Below are 7,195 nucleotides of genomic sequence, written 5' to 3' on the forward strand. Positions count from 1 at the left end.
GTAAACCAGGAAGGGAATAACACTCGAAATGTAAATAAGAAATACTCAAGTTAATAAATAAATAAAAAAAAGTTGGAATCTGAATGTCTTCATCCCATCCACCCCATATATTGTTTGACACCATGCAAAAGGTCAACAGAACAACACAGATAATGCACATTTTTATTTAGTAACAGTTCATGCTTATATATTATGGATTACAAATAATTTAACTTAACATTATCCTAAAATGCAAATATCCTTCACTCTTATATCTACATAAATTTCTTAGTAAATCACTACAACAGAAACAGATTTTTGGTCAGTCATGTGATTCCTAAGCACTTGGTTACCAGTATACTATGGAAAATTACCACTCTCCTTGTGTTAGCTGAGATCTTGGGATCTGGGGAGAGGTACCACCAGATTGTAGTTTTATTTGAAAGTACTACCTCAGGCAATTACAAGAAGTTGGGCAGGATTCTAGAAGGGTCAAGCTTCCTAGCCAATTTGGTGTGTGGTCTATTATCCTGAGGTGGTGTTGTTTCAGGGTTCCACCAGTGTGCCCAGGGCAGGGATGGCAGAAATGGCTGTTCAGGGTACTCGGAGTGGGTGTGGTCCTGTGAAAGGCATGGGGCTGCAGGCCTGAATATGACTGTGCCCTAAGCTGAGCAGTGAGTTGAGTAAAGTTGAGTTTCTAGACCTCTGACCACTTCTGACCGTGTGGAAGTCCCATGCTGCTGTCCAGTGTTGCTGAGCCTTGGATCCTTCTAGAAATTTTTCTCCAATTGCTGTGGAGCTTAGGAAGGTGTATACCTTGTTTGAACACACTCCAAGGCCTGATATGTGTTCCATAAAGCCTGAAACTGGCAGCGCTGGCAGGAACATTGATGAAGAAATCCCAGAGGGAGCCTTCACTCAGACAGACTGATGGACAAATACTAGGATTGTGGTAGAGTGCGATATGGCTTTTCCTTTAGAATTTATTGTTGATATATTCTGCATGTGATGTTTTCAGCATGTTTGTTGTGTTGATGTATAGATAATTCTACCTGCTCCTGTCCATTAAGAAACCCAGCACCATCAGTAGCTACAGAAGGACAGTATACTCTTGCTTCTTCATTGTTCTTTCCCCTGTAAACCAATGATAAGCCCCTCAAGACACAACAATCCCTCTGGTACTGGAAAGCTTTGGTAAAGGATAAGAAGTCCAGGGAAATGTCCTTTATGGTTGTTTTGTTCCATTGACAGTTCCTATTGTGCAGTGTCTAAGCTGTCCTCCGGCTCATTATTAAGGTTAAGGTCATTTTGAACTCTCGATCCTTCTTCCTCTGCAACTTATGTCTTGACAAGGCAGGCTTGCCCAAACCACATCTGGACAATGTGCTGATTTGTTTTATGCTTTGAATGTTTGTTTGTGACAGATACCTTTGTTGTTTCTGTTCTTTGTTGAATGTGGTATTTATGAAAGGCTGGCTTCAGAGACTGGAATAGAAAGGATACCATCAACTTCTATCCTCTGACAGGAATTAGAGAGCAGGACCTGTAGCTCAGTGGTAGAGTATTTGACACAGGATGTCCTAGGTTCAATCCCCAACTCTGCCAAAATGGAAAGGAGGATAGAGGACTATCACAGTTTCTTTTCTAAATGTTTAGAAGAATTTACTATTCATCCTTTATAGTATTCAAAGCCAGACATCTTATTATTCTGGAGGTAGAGGAAAGTGAATGTCCATGAGTTTTAGAGCATCCTGTTATAAGGGTGCAATTATAAGGGTAAACCGGCTCACAAGGTAAAGGGGCTTGACATGCACCTTCATGGTCTGAGTTCAATCCTCAGGAATTCACATGGTTGGAAGAGAGACCTGCTTCCCACAAATTATCCTCTGACCTCCACAGGCACATAGTAGCAAATGCAGTGTGGTGTGTGTGTATGTATATGTGTGTATGTGTGTGAGAGTGAGTGAGTGATTTTTTAAATAACAAAGTCAAGGAGGCTTACACTTGAAGAATGGCACCCAAGGTTGACATTTCTTGCTTTCACATTTATACACTTGTGAAAAATCTTCATAAACATTAATAGGCACCACTCCACATACATACATATGATGTATACAAGAAAGTAACATCTCAAAGCACTGCTTTACATCAGTACTGGAATTCAGGTCACTTGAGCACAGTGTAACATTTCAACAAAGTACAGCTATGCCTTTTTCCAGTTGACCATTAACATGAATTCCTGAGAATGTCTGTGACTGAAATCCACAGGTTAAATAAAAAGTCATGAGTTAATTCATTTCTCTAAGAGCAAAGAAACCCTTGCAAGAAATAACACAAAGAAACTGCAGGAAGTGACAGTTCAAACAGTGTAAATATTTATATATTTTCGGTTCCAGAGAGAAGTTCTATAGGAAACTTGGATATGTCAAATTATAAAGACACAATTTATAAGGGGTAATACGTAGCTAATGTTGTTAATTACAAAGAAGTCACATAAAAGATAGAAAAAAGACAAATAACCCAAGAGGAAAATGTGAATTCTTGTGGTCAAGGCCTTTACAGACATTGAATCTTTTAGTTACCTTTAAGGGAGGTCCTGCTGCTGAATGTCAGGCAGTGAGGGTTGGCAGAAGGGACTGGAAACAATCGCGAGTGTCTCGCTTCTATGATTTACAGGCTGTATAGTGTCAGGAAAAATTCATGGTCCCATACATATTATTTCTCTAAATCCTAGGTCTACAGATGTTTCCCAACATGCCAAGTCTCTAAGTGGGAAGAGATGGTGCTAACTCAGGAATTCATTAGTGTAAACCATGATCTATCTTTCTTGAAGTGTCGATGTCTAAATCCTGCCACCTTGCATTGTGCTTTGACCTGGAGCACCCTGTTGGTTGATAGGAAATGAACCATTAATGACTTGCCTGGTGCGTATTTGCATGTTTGCCTAGTTGGGGGTGTTAAGAGAATCATCATTTAGCAGAGATTTGGTTTTGTCACTAAGGCCCCAATGAACTTTTTTTTTATGTTTAACTTATAGAACCTCATGAGTACAATTCCTAAGATACTTTCAGTATCATAGCACTCACATGTGTCTTTGTGTGTGTTTTTGTATGTGTGTGACTGCTGTGTTTCTGTGTGTATGTTTTTGGTCTTTGCTATTTTGTGGACTCTTCTTTTTCGCACTTTTTATCCCCTTCTCTCTGGTTTCACCTCATAACATTAGATAAGGCAACAGGGTTATAGAGGGTAGAGAGATAGAGATGCCTGAATTTTTCTTTTGTTTCTTCTTTGATCACAACTACTTACAAATTATAAACAACCCCCATTAAGGACCAACAGTACCAACACCCTCTCCAGCCCTCACATTTATGTACCCTATGAAAAGTTCCTGGAAATTCAAATGTCATACAATCACATTAAACCATCTGAAGTTGGTGAACCATACTTAAGCTAGAGTATGAGCCAAATCATGGTCAGCAGCCACAGAAGTCTGAAGTATCCCAGTATCCCTACACCTAATTTTAAGATGAAAGCTCATTCTTACAATATGTCTGGGTGTTTTCCCCCTAAAACACAAAATTTGCAAATTCTTAACAATGCCACCCTATTTGACTTTGGTACCAATCAGGAGCCCCACTGTTCCCTGACCAAAATGTATATACATGGCCACATCTAGGTAGAACATATGCTTTGCTCACAGATTTGAATTATGAGCAAACTAAATTGCAACCCACTCAACTTATGAGAGATACTTTGGCGATGACCACTTGGGAACTTTTTTTTATGGGTCCCCACATTTGCCTTGTTCTCTGTCCTTGTTATTTTTCTCTCAGTTCTGTGAGCAATTCTGTACCCGTACTAGTTTCTGTTGTACTGGAATAAGGTTTTCCATGTTGTGCTTGCTACCATAGAAACAAATGAACACACACACACACACAGACACACACCCACACACACACACACACACACACACACACACACACACACACACTGAATCTTTAAACTGCATTTTAGTCAGACATCCAGCATTCTTCTCTCTGTGTAGTGAATGATTCACACATACACAAGGCTGTTGCATTGCTCTTGAGTCTCCATCTGTGTTACACCTAGGTTAAAGGTTAACTTAGAACAGTTAGCAGTGTAACCTGCTGGGCTACTTACAGTGTGCACATTCAGCTTCCTTTCTACTCGATGAAATACGGATGTGCCTCACTAACATAGAACCAAAAAGTGTCCCTCAGTATTCCCATCAGTGGTATTTATTATTAAAGAACTCTAATAATTAATCACTCACCTCCATGGACCTATATGACATATGTTAAAACTACACAAATGCAAAACTCAAAAGGGCATGGTTAAATACAATCTTAATAACCTTTGCAAGACAGTCAACATAGCACACATGTGTATTGTACACATCCACATCACTTTATAACACACACACACACATGCACACACACCATACACACACACACACACACACACACACACACACACACACACTCAAAGACTCAAAGAGAGAAAGAGATAGAGCAAATACTACCTTTTAAAAGTAGAATTCCTTAAAACGATACATTATCCACATAATATTCTAAAGTGATGGTACCATATTTCTGCTTGAGATATCATTTGAGGATTATTCAGTACCTACCACTGGAAGAAAAAAGGTCTGAAACTTTGATTCATTCTTCGCAGGTAGAGGTACTAAGGGCCCAGAACTAATTAAAGTCCATATACATATGCATTCTTTTCTGTTCATCTTTTGTTTGAAATGTGTGAGTGCCTGCCTGTATGTTTGTTTGTACACCTCCTGGAATTGGATTTATAGTTGTGATTTATCATGTAGGTGCCAGGAATTGAATGAACTTGTGTCCTTTGCAAGAGGAACACATGCTCTTAACCACTGAGTTATTTCTCTAGCAGTCACAGTCTTGAGAAATCATAAACACTTGCTATGAAATAGACTGAGTGACTTTCAAGCACATACTTTAAAAAAGTGAAGTGAACTCTTCTCATCGGCTCCTCTGAGGAGAGGAACTCCATGATGGGAGGCAAGCTGAGCAAGAAGGGTTACAATGTGAATGAGGAGAAGGCCAAGGACAAAGACAAGAAGGCTAACGGCGCGGGCACCGAGGAGGAGGGGACCCCAAAGGAGAGAGAACCCCAGACGGCCGCCCACACCACTGAGGTCAAGGAGAGCGCAGAGAAGCCCAAGGACACTCCAGATGGGGAGGCATGGGCTGAGGAAAAGGAGGCCGACCAACAGGCGGCCGGTAAGGAGGAGGCGCCCAAGGCCCAGCCCGAGAAGAGCGAGGGCGCCACGGAGGAGCAGCCCGAGCCCCGGCCAGTGCCTGAGCAGGAGGCGGCCTGGCCCGGGCCCGCGATGGGCGGCGAGGCCCCCAAGGCCGGCGAGGCGGAGCGCCGAGCGCCGAGGGCACCCGCGCGCCGGATCGCGCGCCCCAGGAGGGGGGCGAGGCCAAAAAGACTGAGGCACGCGCCTCTGGCCGCGAGGCGAAAAGCGACGCGGCCCAGGCGGCTTCAGATTCTAAACCTAGCAGTGCGGAGCCGGCGCCCTGGTCCACAGAGATGCTCGCGGCCTCTGAGGCGCCCAGTTCCGTGGCCAGGCCCCCCAGGCACCGGTCTCCAGCTCCGAACAAAGCGTGGCCGTCAGAGGTCACTCGCAAAGGACCGGTCTCAAGCTCTCTCTGTCTCTGTATCCTATACTAACTTGTTTCAAATTGGAAGTGAGGCTATGTGTTGCCCAAGGGATTAAAAAATAAAAGAAAAGAAAAGAAAAGAAAAAAATAGGAGGATGTGTCCCATCCGGGGAGGGAGGGAGCGGGGAGCATCCAAATAGTATTTTTGTGGGGAAATATCTAATATACCTTCAGTCACCTTGACCAGTCAGTCCTGGATTTTACAGACCATTGTCTGAAAGTACATCATCTGTACCTGAACCGCTATCCCCTAGGCTCCATCCTTTAAAAACCCCAGCATCCCTCCTGTGATACAGCTGGGGAGGAGGGTGTTTGATTTTGCCCACAGGGCCAGTGCCAAGGCAATCAGATCTTTATGAAAGCAGTATTTTCTGTTTCTTTTTTAATCTACAGCCTTTTCTTATTTTTTTTTAACGTTTGTGGATGAATGCCAACTTTCAGACGGAGACCACTTAGCTTGTCCACACTGTATCTCAATGCCAGCCCTCCACTCTTCCTCTCCAGATAGTTTTGGGAGTGACAAACATTCTCTCACCTTACTTAGCCTACCTAGATTTCTCATGACGAGTTAATGCATGTCCGTGGTTGGGTGCACCTGTACTTCTGTTTATTGGTCAGTGGAAATGAAAAATAAAAAGTCTGCATTCATTGCAGCTCCAGTTTTCTTCCATCTGTGTCTCAGACCCCAACACACCAGCCATTGGAAAATGGAAAATAAATAAATAAATGAATAAATAAATGTACAATGGATGCATTGAAATTATATGTAAGAGTATAAATGGCATGAAAGTAATAAAGCTAAGCAATTAAAAAGTAAAAAAAAAAAGTGAAGTGAAACATACAAACTGGTGATTTGAATATGCTTGGCCGAGGAATGGCACTATTAGGCAGTGTGGCTTGGAGGAAGTTTGTCACTATGGGGGTGGGTTTTGAGAGACTGTTCTCTTACCTGCCTGGAATTCAGTCTTCTAGAAGCTTTCAGAAGGCTGTAGAACTCTCAGATCCTCCAGTGTCAAGACTGCCTAGATGCTGGCATGCTCCTGTCTTGATGATAAGGGACTGAAACTCTGAATCTGTAAACCAGCCACAATTAAATGTTGTCCCTATAAGAGTTGTTTTGGTTATGATGTCTGTTTACAGAAGTAAAACCTTAGCTAAGACACAAACAGAAGGGAACAGGTTGCATATGGACATACCTCAAAGGAGAAGTGAGACCAAAATTTCACAAGTATAAATTGAAGATCCTTGGCAAAAAGACAAAACATGTTTAATGGAAGGATTCAGATTCATGAAAATTAAAGATATGCTTCTCTCTAGGCAGAATAATGTGGCAAGAGAAGGAAATTAAAGAAAGCGGTACAAATAGAAAAAGAAGTTAAATTATCTCAATTTGCAGATGATGTGATATTACATTTAACTGATCCCAAAATGCTACTAGAAAACGTCTAGACAATTTCAGCAAAATGGCAGGACACCACGTCAACTTACAAAATCAGGAG

The 7,195-nt window shown here is 42.0% G+C and overlaps 1 pseudogene; it reads left to right on the forward strand.

Moving 5' to 3' along the window:
• Positions 1-4,850: 4,850 nt before the first annotated feature.
• Positions 4,851-5,706, forward strand: LOC148003354 (brain acid soluble protein 1-like; annotated as a pseudogene).
• Positions 5,707-7,195: the final 1,489 nt, after the last annotated feature.

Source organism: Rattus norvegicus, chromosome 9, assembly GCF_021556685.1.
Source record: "Rattus norvegicus strain SHRSP/BbbUtx chromosome 9, alternate assembly SHRSP_T2T, whole genome shotgun sequence".
NCBI lineage: Eukaryota > Metazoa > Chordata > Mammalia > Rodentia > Muridae > Rattus > Rattus norvegicus.